The sequence below is a fragment of the Pan paniscus genome, chromosome 17 (genome assembly GCF_029289425.2).
Source record: "Pan paniscus chromosome 17, NHGRI_mPanPan1-v2.0_pri, whole genome shotgun sequence".
NCBI classification, from domain to species: Eukaryota; Metazoa; Chordata; class Mammalia; order Primates; family Hominidae; genus Pan; species Pan paniscus.
In genome coordinates, this window is record NC_073266.2 from 34,470,129 (window position 1) to 34,488,186 (window position 18,058).

The 18,058-nt window shown below is 41.0% G+C and overlaps 2 protein-coding genes across 17 annotated transcripts in view; one reads left to right on the plus strand and one right to left on the minus strand.

Moving 5' to 3' along the window:
- The window catches only part of DLGAP1 (DLG associated protein 1), a 961,850-nt gene that overhangs the window by 487,120 nt on the left and 456,672 nt on the right, over positions 1-18,058 (plus strand). The window lies entirely within an intron of this gene.
- LOC117976846 (uncharacterized) overlaps positions 1-18,058 on the minus strand; it is a 97,038-nt gene that overhangs the window by 58,191 nt on the left and 20,789 nt on the right. Inside the window, exon 1 of one of the 3 annotated variants that reach the window (XR_008955028.1) lies at positions 6,161-6,239. The exons of the other annotated variants lie outside the window; for them this stretch is intronic. The gene's annotated coding sequence lies outside the window, so the exon portion shown is untranslated. Of the gene's footprint in view, positions 1-6,160; positions 6,240-18,058 lie in introns of those variants that run through there. 3 annotated transcript variants of the gene reach the window in all.

The window sequence follows — 18,058 nt, forward strand, 5'->3', positions numbered from 1 at the left end:
GATCTGTCTTTTGAAAGCCAGGAATACAATATAAAGATATTAACTATTTAATATATAACTAAAAATATAAAGATGTTAACTATTTAAAACTTCCGTGATGGTCTGTTTGGGTAAAGAGATTGCACAAAATATGTTTTTCAGTAACTTTCTGTGTTTTCAAGTTTTTTTTAAGGTGTATAGTTAGCCATTTTATTCAGCAGGTCTTAGTTGAGTGCCTGCCATGAGCTAATGACACACTGATTAATAGGGATACAAAGGGAACAAGATAGACAAGTGCTAGAAATTTTACTGCATAAAATAAAAAGTGGAGATCAATAGCTGCTTAAAAATGATGTGAAATTGGGGTAAGATCTAGCGTTGCCTTTTAAGATGAAAGAGTATCTTAGCATATTTAAATATTAAAGGAAAGATACTAAGGGTCAGTGAAGGATTTAAGATACAGGAGAAGGAAGTGGGGCAGGGTGAGGTCCCAGTAAATTTATGCTCAGATTAGAGCAGTTATGTCTCCTTCATCTAAACATGATCAAAAGCAGAAAGATGTGATAGAGCTAGTTACATATTCTGGATTAGTGTCAGGACGTTTTTCCAATAACTTATTTTATCTGTGAAGAGTAAGCAGTAAGATGATTTATTGGTAGTGATAAGCAAATAGACAAATGAAATGTTCAAAACAGCCACAGGGAGAATGTGAAGGAGTGCTAAGAAGGGAAGTATGGCTTGCCTGTCGGTGTTAGGTGTCCAATGCAGTTGAGAGGCACACATTTATCCTATATGTGTGTGTGGGGATCAATCTGCATAGTTGGGTGATTTTCTCAGAAGCCCTTAACAGTTATACTTAGTTGTGGAAATACATAAACTCGGATTTGTAAAAATAGCTCCACATAGTCTGAAGCCAAAAGTAGAGTCAAATGCTCTTTAAGACAAAATAACCAAGTATGGGCTTCAGAAAAGAAACAGAGAGTGATCAATACTACCATTACATCTGTTTTACACTTTCTCTTTAGAGACTATAATGTTTAAATGGAGCTTAAATGACAGCTCTGCAGAGGACAGCCTGCTCTCCTCCTTACCAGTGGTTCTCAAATTTCAGCAGGCATCAGAGTCACCTGCAGGGCTTGTTAAAACTCAGGTTCCTGGGCCTCAACCCCAGAGTCTGGGATTCAGTAGGTCTGGGGTGAAGCCCTAGAATTTGCATTTTTAATGAGTTCCCAGGTTCTGCAGAGTCTGTTGATCGCGGTACCACATCTTGAGAATCACTGTTCTAAATAAAACTCTGCAATGCCAGGACAAATATCTGCAAAGGTTAAAGTCACTGTGAGCTCATCAGTTCATAATCTATTTCTCATTCCTTGCTGATTCACTCAGTGCCTACCACACTGCCTGGCAGTGCCTGGCTGGAGCCCAGCGACTGTTTTGAGGAAGAAAGGTAAGTTAGTATTTATGGAATGCCCTCTACAATGTGGTAGGCACATTCCCTCCACCAATGTAGACAGGCACTGCCATATTTACACAAACATATTAAAATAAGATTAGTCACTCAGCAGTTTGAGCCGGTGGACTAGTCCTTCCTTTTTAAACTACTCTCTTCTCCAGGTTCTGGACCACCTCACCTCCTGGTTTCCCTTCTGCTTCACTGGCCACTTCTCTTAGAAAACCTGGCTTTCTCCTCCTCCTCCACCTCTCTTGGACCTCAGAACATTGAATGCCCCAAGCAGCTCTTTTCCTGATGACCTTCTCCTCTATTCCTAGATGATCTCATTTAGTCCCGAGGCTTCAGATAACATCAACATGCTGATGTCATCCAAATCTGTTATCTCTAGCTCAGACGTCCCCTCTCACCTCATACTCGTTAACCCAGCTGCCAACTCAGCCTCTCCACTTGAATATCTAATAAACATCTCCAGTGTAACAGGTCCAAAACAAAATCCTCACTTACCTCAAGCCTACTTCTGTCCCGTCTTTCCTGCCTCAGTAGATATCATCCCCATATATCAGTTGCTTAAGCCAAAAACTTAAGCATTGTCTTGGATTTCTTTTTTGTGCTATCTTTCCAAAACGCCTTTGATCAGTTTTGGCTCCCAAACTGTTTCTAGTCCGATTTTTTTTAGTATCTCATCTTCTGCAACCAGAGATTTTCTCATCCCCTAATCCATGGCAATAGCTTCATAATTCATTCCTCAGTTCCCACTCTTACCTCCAATGGTTCATTCTCCACTGAGCAGCTGGAGTGATTTTGTGGTAGGGTGAATTAGATCATAACACTTCCCTGGTTAAAACCTGCTAAAGCCTTCCCCCCAACAAATAGAACCAAATCCAAACTTCTTAAGGCAAATAGAGCACTACTTCTCCATCCTCATCTCCTACTACTTCCCCACCCACCAAGCCCTATGAAACTCCAGCCACCCTGGCCCCCTTTCTCCTTCTTGAACATAACAAGCTTCTCCAGCCTCTGAGCTTTCACCCTTTCTAGCTGCTGTTCCCTGTAGTGCTCCCCTCCAACCGCATTAGCGAATGTGGTTTCTACCACCCTATCATTCTGTGTCCCATTTTTATTTTTTTCAGGGCATTTATTATTTAAAATTATTCATAAGGTTGTTTACTTAAGTATTTGTCTGTATCTGACAACTACATTGTTAACTCCAAGCAGGCAGGCAGAGATTTTGTCTTCTTAATAGCTGTACTCTATTTTTTTTTTTTTTTTTTTTTTGACATGGAGTCTTACCCGGTCGCCCAGTGCAGTGGTAGGATCTCGGCTCACTGCAACCTCCACCTCCCGGGTTCAAGCAATTCTCCTGCCTCAGCTTCCTGAGTAGCTGGGATTACAGGTGCATGCCACCACGCCTGGATAATTTTTGTATTTTTAGTAGAGATGGGGTTTCGCCATGTTAGCCAGGCTTGTCTGGAACTCCTGACCTCAGGTAATCGGCCCACCTCGGCCTCCCAAAATGCTGGGATTACAGATGTGAGTCACCATGCCTGGCCTGTACTCTATTATTTAGAACAGTACTTGCAGGGTAGTAGACACACACACAAGCATGTTGTTGAGTGGAGGAACTTTAAATCTATTGTTCTTTCTACAACACTATATTGATGCCTCTTTAGGTATTATGTTATGATTTGATCACAACCTACTCCAGTATCTAGATAATGGGTTGTTCCAATCAGTGACAAATTCATACATTTAAATCTGTTCTTAAATCCCAAAAGCCAAAATTTCCAAAAACAAATGCTTGAGCTGCTAAGCCTTTGTCTTTATGTTGTTCTTAAGGTTTATTTTGGATCCACCACCATAGATTATGGTTTTAAGTCAACCTTGTCTGGCTACTTATTTTTTGCAAAACATTAGAAACTCAGTCAAGTCTTTCATTCAGGTCCTCCAGAATATCCTTCACTTCAACTTAAGAATTAGTCCAAGTGCCCATATTGACATTTTGACAGTGATTCTAGGCTTTGTGGTGTTGTTCAGTGTTTTGTGTTACAAATGTAGGCCACAGAAAAGAAATAAAGTGAATCCATGCCTCTATTTGTTTACAAAGATCTCTTTGTTTACAAAGAGATCTCTGGCCTCTGGCCAGGTGGTTAGGATTTGAAATGTCTTTGTATTCTTTTTTAAATTGGAGTTCGCCTAAATTTGGTGACATTTCCTACTGTGGCTAAGTCTCTTAGTAGAATCTTTTATAAGCATGCAAGAGTAAGAGCAAGATTTGTTCATCCCAATCAAAACCAAAGTGAGACTCCCTTGTTCCCAGGGCAAACTCTCTTTGTCCACAGTTTGCACTTTCTCCTTCTTCTGTTTTTGTGCCACCTCTTAAAAACCCTTGATTGATAACATGCTTCGCTGGTTAAAGCGCACCTGGTATTCTAGTAACTCCTGAAACACTAAGTGGCTACCATGTATCATTGCTATGTTAGGCCTTCGTGTATAGAAGTTTATCAAGTTTCTTCTTGCTGATACCCCCTTTTTCTTCAAGGCTCTTCCTCATCAGCCCACTCTTCAGTAGCGGTGCTCCTGGGGATTTCATCCACTGCAGCGACAACTCCTAGTGAAGATTCCCGTCTCGTATCTCCAGCCTTATGCCCTTTTCCCAGCATTGCTCACTCTGTCATCTATTTATTGAACATGTGGATAGTCCAGGAACATCTCAAACACTGCAAATGCAAAACCAAACTCGTTATCTTCTCACCACCTCTGCCGTATTCACGCAGACTCTTTTCTCCTTCTACAGCTTCCCAGTTCACATCATTAACAGGACAACTATTGGCCCATTTTCCCAAGGTGGAAACATTGAATTTTTTCCTGGGCCTTTTTCTGCCTTTCCACTAATGATAAATAGATCCCTAAATCACATAAATTCTGCCAAAGAAATTTACCTCTGGTGTTCTTCCTGTCTGCACTGCCACTTTTTTAAAGAGTGTAAATTATCTTACACTTTTGTGTTTTATGCTGAGATTTGAGAATAAATAGGGAGTGTGTATACATATGCAGCTCATCATCTTAACCCACTCCTCCTAATTTTATCTTAGGAATGACGCCTCCTGCAGTGTAGAACAATAGAAATATAACCCAAGCCACGTATACGATTTTAAATTTTCCAGTAGCAACATTATAGAAATAAAAAGAAAGAAATGAAATGAACTTTAATGCTATGTTTAAGCCAATGCATCCAAAATATTAAAATTTCAAACTTTAATTGGTATTAACATTATTCTTAAGGGCTTTACATTCCTTTTTCTTTGTACAAAGTCTTCGAAATCTAGGGCTCAATGGTCACATGTGGCCAGTGGCTGTCACAGCAGATAGCCTAGGTGTTGGACGTGAGCTGAAGGGGCTTACACTAGAGATCCCATAGAAGATACACCTACAGCCTTGGTGAGGGACAAGGGCATATATCAAGGTACTTGCAATGGAAACAAAGAATCAATCCATAATCACACTGAAAATATGAAGCAGAGAACCAGAAGGCAAATGTAATCCAATTAAGTATAAAATTGCACTAAAAAAAAAAACACAGCCCAAAGTACACAGAAGAGAATGGAGCTTCAAAGGTAAAGGATAAAAACAAACCACAGCCCAGGAGAGAAGCTCAGAGACAAACTGTACAAGAAAGGGACCTGGGGCAAATGTGTCAGTAATTAGGAGGTGGTCTTGGAAGAGCAGGGTAGCCTGGGCACCTCATCCTCATGCACATTTGAGTCCAGGCAGCTGCACAGTTTCCTTCAGGCTCACAAGGCCCAGGAACTGTGCTCTCAACAAAGGAAAAGCTCTTCTGCTGGTTTATATTTATGGGAAGCAGAGTAGAACCCTGGGGGTGAGGGGGGCAATGAAATGGAGCCTTTGAAGCTGGAACTGGCCCAGCTTCAGGTGAAGCCTCCAAGTGGGTATTCTGAAGTGAGGACTGTAACAAGAGAGGCCAAGAAGGCTATGTTCCAGTTAAGGAAAAATCCCCTCTGGCACCCCCAAAGCAAAGCAGTCTCCCCCATCCCGCTCTCCCCACAATTATAGAAGGCAGACAGAAGAGATCAAGATGCACATGAATAGAAAACAGCATTTCTCATTTGGACTGAGGAAATTTTCAGTCTTCAATCAGTCCTTCAACATGAGTATGAGTAGATAACTGAGAATCACCAAACTTTGAAAGAACACCAACACCTACAAGAAGCATCAAATCAACAAACTGAAGAATAACTCACCCCAAGGAGACCTTGTCAACAGAAAAAAAAGCAAAGACAATTTTCAGATAAGCATAACAACCAAAGAAATGTAATCATTTTGTCCTCAAATATTCAATAAAATGAGACCAAGCCACTCTTTTTAAAACTCCTGGGAGATACACGTTGTCAGTCCAAAGCAAAATGCATACAACTAAAGAATAAATGTCCTGGAAGGATTCCCAAAAATATCATGAAAACAAGCATAGGGATGGAAAGAATGGGAAGAGTGATGTAGGAATGATGGATAGAGCCAAAGCTCAAACGTCTAGCAAATAGGAATTACAGAAGAAAAGAACAAAAAATGGAAGAGGGAAAATACTGACCAAATTAAAAGAAAATTTCCCTGAAGTACACAGCTTGGTAAATGTTCAGAATATTTACATATAAATAAATATATGAATATATAAAGGTTCCAGGCTGCAGGGAGAAGTGAACACAGATTACTTACAAGGGAATGAGGAGCAGGTAGGATGAGATGTTTCATCGCAATTCATTCTACACGCCAGCAGTCATTGGATCAATTCTCCCAAGTGCTCAGGGAAAATGAATACTAGTTTGTTACCAGTTCAAACTCAAATTTAATGTGAAGAAACGATGAGTGATTGGGCAAAGTTTACCCAATGACGTCCTTTCTGAAAGTATAACTAGGGAATTTATTTCAGCAAATGAATCCAAAAAAGAAGGACTGCAGATATTAAAAGTGGTAGCAAACAAAAATTCTTACCACTAAGACGTAACTGCCTGATTGTGCATCATATATTTTTTTTAATCTCAAGCAAAAATTCCCAGATCTTTTTGAGAATCAATATCCTAAGGTAATATCTTCTACTGTCTTGTACCAAAGAAGGATCAAAGTGTTGCCCATGACCTGTTAATACACGGCGAAGGGATCCTTTACTGTATGTGACTCAGAGTCCAAGAACCTGGTCAATCATGTTAGCATCCTGCATCCAGACCTCCCTGAAACCTGAGCAACCCAAGCCACTGCCCTGTGCCCTGTGTCAGAAGACCCCACTGTGGCTTTCCTCTGTCCATGCCCCTCACAGCAGCATGATGAGTCTGCAGGCCCCCAAGCCCATGCTTCCCCTTGCCCCACTTGTGGGCCATGCTCCAGGTACCTGGGATGGTAGAATTCCCAGTCAGTTGGCCCTGAGGCCCCTTCCAAGGCCTGCAAAGCTGTTCTTCAGGTCTGCCCTCCCACTGCTGACCAGGCATCAGTGTGTGCCCTCCTTGGATGAAGGATGGCCAAGGAGTGAGGTTTTGCTGGGAGGAGGGAGTGATGGACAAAACCTGGACACACTCGCTGGTGCCCTTGTGTATCCTGCTCATGGTATGGCGTGGATCCAGGTGTGGGAAGAGAAATGGGTGGGGCAGAGGGCCAGGACCCTTCATTTGTATTCCCGTCCTAAATCCTGAAAATGTCAGGGACTGGCCTGCTCTCATCTTTGACAGAGCAAGAAAGACGGGGAGGAGGGAGAGAATTCAGTACAGAAAGAAGTGGGATTGCAAAAAGGCTTCAGAAAAAAGCCAACCAGACATAGCAATTGGAGGAGGAAAAGGTGGGAGCTTTTGAAGTGTTGGAGGTTTCCTGCAGTGAGTACCAGAAAACCTAGCTACAAATGGCCCAAAGGAGGTGTGTACCCACTGTCACTCATACCGCAGGAGAGAGGCCTCAGGATGCTCCCTTCCTTGCTCAGTGAACTCCTCAGGGCTCCAGAGCCCTTCTGTCTTCCCTCTCTGTGTCTGAGGTTAGTGTGCAGCTTGGCCTCTGTGGCCTGCTCCCCCAGCGGCCCAGGGCGACTCGTAGTTCTGGGTGATGCCCCCAGGCCACAGTGTCCAGAAGCAGGAAGAGAACAAGCCAGCCTCGTGTCTCTTTTCCAGAGTAATAAAACCTCCTGGACTCCCCCTAACCCCAGGTCTCATTTGTCAGAACCAATCACTGGCCAGAAGAAGTTCATTTCCCATGTACCAGGATTCGCTAATACAAGGTCAGCCGTGACACCATGAGGGCCAGTCAACTCCAAGGCCCAGGCCACCTGGACACTGCACAGAATCGAGGTTCCCACAGCTGCAAGAGGGGGCCTGGCTGGGGAGCAGGCACCTGCAGGGAGCAAGGCTAGAGGCGCCGAGGACTGAACCTCACAGTGGTTCTCAAAGTGTGGTCCCCAGACTAACAGCCTCGGCTTCACCTGGGAACTCACTAGAAATGCAAATTCTTCGCCTTCACCCCAGATGTCTAGAATCAGAAACTCTGGAGGTACGGCACAGCAATTTAGGTTTCAAGTTTTTGTTTATGTTATTATTTTTTTAGAGATGGGGGTCTCCGCTCTGTCACCCAGGCTGGAGTGCAGTGGCACAATCATAGCCGCAGCCTCAAACTCCCGGGCTTCCCCCATCAACCCCCTCTTCCCCAACCCCCATTAGCTGGGACTATAGGTACAGGCCACCATGCCTGGCTAAAGCAATTTAAGTTGTAAGAAGCCCTCCAGGAGAGGCACTCTATAAAGTGTGGGAACCACTGGCTTCCCCGACCTCCTTCTCTTAGGGGTCAGAGTGCGATGAATCAGCAAAGGAGACACAAGAAGAGACCTAGCAGACAATAGGAAAAGGCACCTAAGGTGGGGAAGCAGCAAGGCGTCAGCAACAGCAAATGCAATGAAAAAGCCTTGTGTTTTATTTAAAGAGCTGATCAGGGATAGGAAATTGAGAAATGAAACGTAAAGTGGTTACAATTCAAGTGAAGAGTTTTCAAGGGAGTGCTGTGCATGTTTCAAGGCAGAGAAAAAGAATCCAGTGGAAAGTTAAAGATACTGGAGATAATACTCAGGGGAGGATTTTCCTGAGGTCTGTGAAGGGAGAGACACTAGACCTCACTTTCCAATGTATTATCTACTGGTCATGTGCAGCTGTTGAGCTCTTGAAAAGAAGCTTGTCTGAATTGAAATGTGCTGTAAGTGTAAAAGGCACACTTCATTCCAAGCCTTAGTGTAAAAAGAGACAGTGTAAAATAACCCATTAATAATTGTATATTGATTACATGTTGAAATAATAATACATTTAGATGCATCGGGTTACATAAAATATATTAGTAACATTAATTTCACCACTTTTTTTCTTTTTTCTTTCTTCAGTGTAACTACTGGAAATTTTTCAGTTATGCTTGTGACTCCCATTGTGCTTCTTTCTTTCTTTCTTTCTTTCTTTCTTTTTTTTTTTTTTTTTTTTTTTGAGACAGAGTCTCGCTCTGTCACCCAGGCTGGAGTGCAGTGGTATGATCTCAGCTCCCTGCAACCTCCACCTCCCGGGTTCAAGCGATTCTGCCTCTGCCTCCCAAGTAGCTGGGATCACAGACACGCGACACCACGTCCGGCTACTTTTTGCATTTTTAGGGGAGATATGGTTTCATCATGTTGGTCAGGCTGGTCTCGGACTCCTGACCTCAAGTGATCTGCCCACCTCGGCCTTCCAAAGTGCTGGGATTACAGACATGCGCCACCACGCCCGGCCCCAATTGTGTTTCTGATTAAGAGCTCTGGTCTAAACCACAAGAAAGTCTAATAGGTTTGAAGAAAAACTGTGCAAAAGAGAGTGTAGACGTTTTAGGTAAACAAAAGGACCTAAAGACAAGGTCAGGTACAACTCTTTAAAGATTCCTCTCGCTAAAATTGAGTCTTAAAATATTGAGCAGAAATATTTCTGCCTCTTTCAAAAAAAAAAACTGAGGCGATTATAAGGATGTAGAAGTTAGCCTACTGGCTACTAATTTAATACTGACAAGAAGAGCTGTGTTCATTGAATGAGAATATAATGTGGTGCTGAAATTTCATCTGGGCTTGAAAGAAATCTTTCAACTAGGTTGGACACAAACTTGTGGTGGGTAGAAGCAGCAAAGTGACCCAACATCACACTTTGCTTTTTTGGTTTCATGCTTGAAAGGGGAAGGTTCGAGGTCTAAGAATAAGATAACTAGAAGCCTTCCTTGAGATATTACAGGCAGTCCACTTCAGAAATGCATCAAATGTCAAAGCACAGGACTTGCTTGGGAAAAATCTGGCACCACAAACTAAAGTCAAACGGGAGGACAATGCTCACCTGGGGCTTTAACTACTGGCTACTCCTCAGCTCCTGAGAAGCTGTCAGTGAGAAGTTCCTCCCAATGCCTGGAGGCAGTCCAGGTAAGAGGAATAATGCTGCAGGAAGCATCCTGTTTATAAACTCCAGATTCTCAAATACCAGAAAACCTGCCACAAAGCCTTTTTTTTTTTTTTTTTTGTAAAGAGGATTAAACTCTCTAAGGCCTTCTGTTTCTCAAACTGTGAACTCTCTTCATTGCCTTTAATGAATCTTTCATTTGTTTTCTTGGCCAATCTTGAGTACTTGACTTAGCCAGAAGACTTCTTGTTCATACTGTCCTCTTTTTGTTTTTTGGTTTTTTTTTTTGCTTCTCCTAATTTGCAATCTCTCTTCACAATAGTATTGAAGTCCCAGCTGTCATATGAGACTGTCCCCAAAGTCCTGCTTCTTCTACCTCCTTATCATGCATACATAACTTCCTTATTGTAGTTGTTTTTAAAAGTATGGACTAAGGCCAAGTATACTGGCTCACACCTGTAATCCCAGCACTTTGGGATTACAGGCATACATAATCCCTGCTTCCATATTATAGTTGCTGTTTTTAAAAGTATGTAATAAGGCCCAGAATGATGGCTTATGCCTGTAATCCCAGCACTTTGAGAGGCCGAGGTGGGCAGATCTGCCCACTTCGAACCACCTGAGGTCAGGAGTTCGAGACCAGCCTGGCCAACATAGTGAAACCCTGTCTCTACTAAAAATACAAAAATTAGCTGGGCATGGTAGTGGGCACCTGTAATCCCAGCTATTCAGGAGGCTGAGGCACGAGAATCGCTTGAACCTGGGAGGCAGAGGTGGCAGTGAGCCAAGATCACACCATTGCACTCCAGCCTGGGCAACAAGAGTGAAACTCCATCTCAAAAAAAAAAAAAAAAGTATGGAATAGGGAAGAATGTAAAAATGACTCCACTAAACAAGGTACCTTTATCAAATACACACTTTAGGATTCCCATACTGGGCTCCACATAATTTAATATGCAAGAGAGATGAATGACTAAGATAGAAATGCCTTCAATTTCTATCAACTATGAATTTGAGTGATTTGCTACAATGACAATAGCTTTTAATCATCGATGATTTTAAATTATTTAGTAAGTAAATAATAAAGTAATAAAATAATCTTGAAGCAGAAAATGTAATTTTTTTTCAAGATTAATTTATAGTAAATAGAAAGGAATTAGTAGTGTGGATATTAACAAATGTCTAACGATTTTAAAAATATCTAAGATACATGTAAAATCTATGTGGTTAATCAGTCAGTTAGAACGTGTCATCCCCTGAATGTAAGTGTATTAATTTCCTAGTGCTGCTATAACAAATTACCACAAGCTCAGTGGCTTAAAACAACATAAGTTTGTCATTCCACAGTTCCAGAGGTCAGAAATTCAAAACAGGTTTCACTGGGCTGTCAGTTAAGGTGTCCACAGGGCTGTGTTCCTTTATAGGCACTAGGGGAGGACTTTTCCCTTGCCTTTTCCCTTACAGGCTCCCAGGGGCCACCAGCATTCCTTGGCTCCTGGCTCCTTCTTCCATCTCCAAACTCAGCAGCAAAGCATCTTCAAATCAGTCTCTGGCTCTGACTCTCTTGTTCTTCTCTTTCTCTTATAAGAACTCTAATAATTACATTGGCCCACATGGATCGTCCAGGATAATCTCCACATCTCGAGATTAACTTAATCCCCTCTGCAAAGTCCCTGTTGCCATGTAAAGTAAATATTCACAGGTCCTGGGGATTAGAAGATGAATGTCTCGGGGGACCATTATTTTGTCTATTGCAGTTTCAAATCCTGGAAAAGAGATGAGTAAATAAGAAATGTTGGCAGAGTGTGGTGGCTCATGCCTGTCATCCCGGCACTTCGGGAGGCCGAGGCAAGTGGACTACTTGAGCCCAGGAGTTTGAGACAAGCCTGGGCAACATAGTAAGACCCCATCTCTACAAAAAAATACAAAAATTAGCCAGGTATGGTTGTGTGCACCTATAGTCCCAGCTATTCAGGAGGCTGAGGTAGAAGGATCACTTGAGCCCAGGAGGCGGAGGTGGCAGTGAGCTGAGATTGCACCACTGCACTCCATCCAGCCTGGGTGACAGAGCGAGACCCTGTCTAAAAGAAAAGAAAAAACAGGCCGGGCATGGTGGTTCACTTCTATAATCCCAGCACTTTGGGAGGCCAAGGCGGGTGGATCACGAGGTCAGGAGATCGAGACCATCCTGGCTAACATGGCGAAAACCCATCTCTACTAAAAATACAAAAAGTTAGCTGGGCATGGTGGCAGGTGACTGTAGTCCCAGCTACTGGGGAGGCTGAGGCAGGAGAATGGCGTGAACCCGGGAGGCGGAGCTTGCAGTGAGCCAGATCGCGCCACTGCACTCCAGCCTGGGCGACAGAGCGAGACTCCGTCTCAAAAAAAAAGGAAAAAAAAAATGTTAAAGGGATTCTTTCAGGGTGAAACATCTTCATTTCATCTTCATTTTTAACAGACATTTTCTTGGGTATAGATTTCCAGATTTAAAAATGGATCTTCTCACTTTCATTGTTCCTGTGAGCAATCTACTACCATTTTAATGTGTTCCTCTATGAAGAACACCTTCTTTCTCTGGCTGCCTTTAAGATTTTTATCTTTATCACTGCCTTTATACAGTTTGATTATGATTTGCCTTTGTGCAATTTTCCTCATATTTCACATGTTTGGAGTTCACTGAGCTTCTTAGATTGGTAGATATATAGTTTTCATCAAATTTCAACCATTATTTCTTCTTATGTCCCTTTCAGAAACTTCAGTTGCACATATATTAGTCTGCTTAACATTATCTCACAGCTCACCAATGTATTTTTGTTCATTTTTGAGGAATTGTTCTTTTTTCTATGTGTTTTATTTTGGAAAGTTTCTGTTTCTATGTCTTCAGGTTCACTAATCTTTTCTTCTGCCATGTCTAATCTAGCATTAATGTTACCTAGTGTATTTATTATTGCACACATACTAGTTTTCTCTCTAGATGTTCAATTGGGTGTCTTTTATATCTTTCATGTCTCTACCTAACTTTTTTTTTTTTTTCGAGACGGAGTTTCACTCTTTTTGCCCAGGGTGGAGTGCAATGGCACGATCTCGGCTCACCACAACCTCTACCTCCTGGGTTCGAGTGATTCTCCTGCCTCAGCCTCCCGAGTAGCTGGTATTACAGGCATGCACCACCACATCCGGCTGATTTTTTTGTATTTTTAGTAGAGACGGGGTTTCTCCATGTTGGTCAGGCTAGCCTCGAACTCCTGACCTCAGGTGATCTACCCGCCTCTGCCTCCCAAAGTGCTAGGATTACAGGCATGAGCCACGGCGCCCGGCCTGTCTCTACCTAACTTTTTGATTGATGGGCAGACATTGTGAATTTTACCTTGTCAGGTACTGGATATTTTTGTATTCCTATAAGTATTCTTATGTTTTGTTCTGATACAGTTAAGTCCCTTGGAAAGAGCTTGATCTTTTTGGGTCTTGCTTTTATGATTTGTTAGACAAGTCCGGAGCATGCCCAATATAAGGCTAGTAATTCCCCACTTACTAAAACAAGAGGTCCTTGAGCACACTACCCATTGCCCCATAAACTCTGAGTTTTTCCAGGCAGCCTGGTAGGAATAGGCACTCTTCCTATCTCTGCAAGGACACCAAGCACTGTTCTCTAATCTTTTCTGATGTTCTTTCCCCCCCAGCCTGGAGTAATTTCTTCACATGCATTTGCGGTTGGATCCTCTGCGGATCCCTAGGCAGCTCTCTTCTCTTTGGTACTCTGTCCTGAGAATTCCAGCTGCCTTTATCTCCTTGCACTCTCCTCCCTGTCTTCTAAATTCAGAGAGTCTGCTGGGCTTTGCCTGCCCCACAGCACTGCAACTTTATGAAGTAAGCGGGGGCAATTTGGGGGCTTATCTTATTTGTTTCCCATCTGTCAGTGATCACTGTCCCTTCATTGTCCGCATGTCCAGTGTTTTGCAAACAGTTATATCATATGTTTTGTCTGGTGTTTTTGGTTGTTTCAGGTGTGAGGTAAATCTGCCCCTCGTGACACTATCTTAGGCAGAAGTATCTCATCCCTTTAGTGATTTATAGACCCTTTGAAAAGTTCCTAATCTTGTATTTATCATCATCTCAAAAGGCTCCGTCACTTGTTTCTTATAGATAATTCTGAGACTTTCCCTTTATTTGAACACAATGCTGTGGCACTAGAGAGATAAGTCACATAACTTTTTGCTTAAAAAATCATTAAGTGTGACTGACACCTTCTTGTGTGAAATAGTTTTATTATTTTACTTACTAGTAAAAATATTGTTTAATGTTCATTGAAGTACATTCAGCTTCATCCTTCACACATCCTATTACTCGTCTTCAAATGTGTCAATTAAAATAAGATCTGTTCACACCACTTAACATCAAAAATCCTGTTTTGGCAGCTTAGTATCAGAGCTTCTGAAATCCCTATGGGGCCTTTTATTTTTGTCCCTCAAGTGGAATCCCATGAACATAGTTCTAATTTATTATGAAATGAGAAATGTTTTTAAGCTAATATGTTTTTAGGAAGATAACTTTAAAAAAATACTTGATCTCTTAATTCTTAAAGTCTTTATCTTTTCCACATTTGACCATTTCCTTTATTAAAATAAAAATACCTAGTTACTTTGAATGATAAACAATTGTCTATAACTTTTATATATTAAGAGAAAACCCAAATATCAATATTTACCTAATATTAAAAGCAAGTGATGAAATATTCCTTATAACAGTAATGTTAGAAGTGATTTCCCTTCCTCAGGACAATCCGATGGTGATGATGATAAAGAGCTCCAAGCACAAGGCCTCAGATGGAACAACTTTATCCAAGCCATGGAATCTCTCCAGCCATTTTTTCCCATCTCACTAGTTTAGAGATGCCATAAAAGATTAGAGTATGTTTCATACTGATTGAAATATCAGATACCATACCATCATCCTTTAAGCATCACTATTTTAATGGTGAAAATATTTCCATTTAAAAACACTATGGAAATTTGTCAAAGAACTAAAAATAGAACAACCATTCAATTCAGCAATCCAAAAACTACTGGGTATATAACCAAAGAGAAAGAAATCATTATATCAAAAATATAGTTGCACTTATATGTTTATCTCAGCACTAATCACAATAGCAAAGATATGGAATCAACCTAAGTGTCCATCAACAGATTATTGGATAAAGAAAATGTAGTGTACATATATATGATGGAATACTACTCAGCCATAAAAAAGAATGAAATCATGTCTTTTACAGCAACGTGGATGGAGCTGGGGGCCATTATCCTAAGTGAAATATCTCAGAAACACAAAGTTAAATACCACTTGTTCTCACTTACAAATTAGTGCTAAACAAAGGGCACACATAGACATATCGAATGAAATAATAAACACTGGAGACTATAAAAGGTGGCAGGGTGGGAGGGGGACTGAGTGTTGAAAATTACCTATTGCGTGCAATGGTCACTATTTGGGTGATGGGTATGCTGAAGGCCCAGACTCCACCACTATGCAATATATGCATGTAAGAAACCTATGCTTATACCCCCTAAACTTATAAGAATTTAAAAATATTTTCCATTTGGAAAATACAGAGCAGAACTCTGGGACATACCATTTCAGGAGCTAAAGAATAGGTTACTCAAAAATCTGAGGTAAAGCAATTTCTCAGGACAATTAACTTTTGAAAAATTTAGGCTACTTTCTGTTTTGCATATTCGATATACAACTAATAAACTTAGAGATGGCTTTCAGTCTTCCAAGGGCAGAACACAGAGTCTAGCCCTGGTAGGAACTTAGGAAAAGAAGCAGATGAATCCTTCAGTAGTTAAGAGGACAAATGGCCCTGGACATCAAGAAGGTGGCATGTAGCCATCCGTCCTGGGTGGGTGAAAGAGATTCCAAGTGCTTATTTACTTATTGTAAACTCTCTCCTGCCTATAATTGTATTCCATTGCTTCTGATTCTGTAGCAATAAAGACAATTGTTCAGTACCCTCTAACATCTTTCATACGCTTATTTCATTCAATAGACATCTTTCTTTATGCAAGATAATCTCATTGAAGCTTGACCAATGAGTATATGTTCAGTTAAATGATTAACATTTATCCTTTTCTCTGCACTTACCATGGTTTTGTTCCTACCCTCAGCATGCTCTTCTGTGTCACCCCTTGGCTCAATAGCAACACTAGGCTAAGTGGGGCTGAGGCTACAGGTTTGTGGCCATGATCAACCAGTTCACCCAAGTGGGAAATCAACCCTTTGCCGTGGTCCGATGCCACCCTGTTATCTCCATTCAGGCACCTGGTTAATGCAGATCACTAGGGGGAGTGGTCAATAGTGTGAAGTTAAAACAGCCTTCATCCTCAGTGGGAATCCTCCCCCCAAGAGTATAGGGTTGGTCCCAATGAGCCAGAGTACCATTATATGACACATCATAATAAAGAGCTAAGGAGATTAAAGCGAACTTCCTTGATATTTTCCCATCTGGCATTAAAAGATAAAAGCAGTAAAAAATCATCCCTCAGGAGGGGAAATGTTTTTTTCTTCCCCAAACTGTATGATCTGAGTCATGTTAATTAACTTCAGTCAAATGCTCCTACGCATGGTTTTAGAATCCATCTTATAAACCGACTAATCACTAGCAAGAATGTAATATAACATTCCTAACTATCTCTCTATTATAGAAATTTCTCTACGTTTTTCTACCATCCTGTGTTTTCCATAAAATGTCTTAATAATTCTAATAACCTAAATCTTCAGTAAAAGTGATACTCAGTTAATAGGTTGTATTAGTCCGTTTTCACACTGCTATAAAGATACTACCCGAGACTGGGTAATTTATAAACAAAAAAGGTTTAATTGACTCACAGTTCTGCATGGCTGGAGAAGCCTCAGGAAACTTACGATCATGGCATAAGGGGAAGCAGGTACTCTCTTCACAAAGCAACAAGGGAGAAAAAAATGTGTGAAGGGGGAAGAGCTCCTTATAAAACCATCAGATCTCTTAAGAACTTGCTCACTATCATGGAGAACAGCATGGGGGAACCGCTCCCATGATCCAATTACCTCCCACCAGGTCCCTCTCCCAACACATAGGAATTACAATTCAGATTACAATTCAAGATGAGATTTAGATAAAGACACAGCCAAACCATATAATAGGCCAACTCAACTTTTCTTCTCTGTAAAGCAGAGTTTCTTGAAATTACAAAAAAATTTAGTGGATACATTTGAAATTAAATTCAGCTGAAGAGCTGGACCAATCAATAAACAAATAAATCAAACAAAAGGAAAAGTGAAGAACCAGTACATCATTTTCAAATTACTTTGACAGCTATTCTCCAAAAGTTTTCTATTTATTCATCAAGAGACACCTTTACACTATAATTACACATCAACCATTTAAGAATTAGAAAATATGAACTTAAATATATTAGAAGATTCCTTCCCCAGAAGTATTTTGATGTATGTGTTTGTATATGTGTGTAATGTGAGGTTAGTACTGAAAATGCAGAACCACTGCAAAACCACTGTCACATTTTAACTTGCTAATTTTGTTCTGCTTAGAATGTAAATGCTTAAATCAGCTCTAGATCAATTGCATTAGTCTTACACCATGGGGCAAACATGTAGGAACTAAATGAGTTTTCTTCCATTGTTGTCTAGGCTCTGCTGACCCCAAAACATTGACTTTTTAAACAGGAAGTGCAGAAAAGGTAACTTCTGAGCTGAATGATTATTTGCCTTCATGTGCTGTTTAAGGGACACTTTCTCATCTGTTCTCTCAGGTTTGGACTCTCCTCCAATCTTGTCATTCCTTGACCATAGATAACTGTCAGCCCATATAGTTCATTCATATCAATACCTATATTTTTTCTTTAAATTGCTGACCTATCAAAATTCTCTTTCAGTTTTATTGTAACACTACAATTAGAATACACAATAAAAAACATTCCCTTCTAAGGGCTGGTAAAAATCAGATAATCTTTGCCAGGTGAGTCTGCCTCAGGCTAGGGTAAATGGAAGCAGCGTTCAGAAAAGCCGTGGAGCACTCCCAGCAGATATCAGGGCTGGTTCCAGTGCCATCACCACTTCTGAGGCTTGAGAAGTTCTGTTCTCAATGAATGTTCATCATTCATTCATTCATTCATTCATTTACTCATTTGACTGGTTTGCACTG